Raw genomic sequence first — 810 nt, 5'->3', positions numbered from 1 at the left:
TGTGGATATCGTGGCATGCTCTTTCGGAGGGTCGGTGCAGACATGGTGGGCCGAATGGCTTCCTTCTGCACTGCAGGGATTCTATGTTTCCACGATAAGGCGGTGGGCGAACGGTCTTTGAATATTTCTAAGGCAGAGGTGGATAGATTGTCAGTAATCGGGTGGGGGGGGAGGGGGGGGGGGTGGAGGGTCCGTGGTTGCAGGGCAGTGATAGATTATCTGGGGGGGGGGGGGGGGGGGGGGGGGTAGACGGGATGTGAATTTGAGGTCACTATTCGATCAGTCGTTTTATTAAATGACGTTGCAGGCCCGAGTAGGCGAGTAGCCTACTCTGCTCCTCGTTTGTGAGCTCGCGTATCGGCCTGACGTCGCTGGGTCAGAGTCCAGGAGCTCCCTCCCTCACAGCACAGTGGGTGGACCTACACCCCTCGGACCGGGAGTGTTTCAAGAAGGTGGCTCACCCACCACTTTCTCAAGGGGGCAACGAGGAGTGGGTAATAAATACTGGGCTTGAGACAGCGCCGGATTCAAAATAGAATGGAAACCTCACCTCAGTGACCAGGGCTCAGAAATTAATCCCTAAGCAGCCTTAACTCTGAGGCGGAGGACAAGATATCTGACCACATAATTCACCCTGCAGTGCAACAGTGGAGAACGGATTTAGGCACTTATCCAGGAATTCCCAGTCGCCTCGGGCTAAATTCATTTGTTTCCCAGGTTACGCAGCGTATCTCTGAGGCCCACGTGCCAACGTTACAGCGATGTGCCCACTCATTCATCAGGGATTCATTTGCACCTTAAATACTGACG

Source organism: Scyliorhinus torazame, chromosome 31, assembly GCF_047496885.1.
Source record: "Scyliorhinus torazame isolate Kashiwa2021f chromosome 31, sScyTor2.1, whole genome shotgun sequence".
Taxonomy (NCBI): Eukaryota; Metazoa; Chordata; class Chondrichthyes; order Carcharhiniformes; family Scyliorhinidae; genus Scyliorhinus; species Scyliorhinus torazame.
This window is presented reverse-complemented; position numbering follows the sequence as displayed.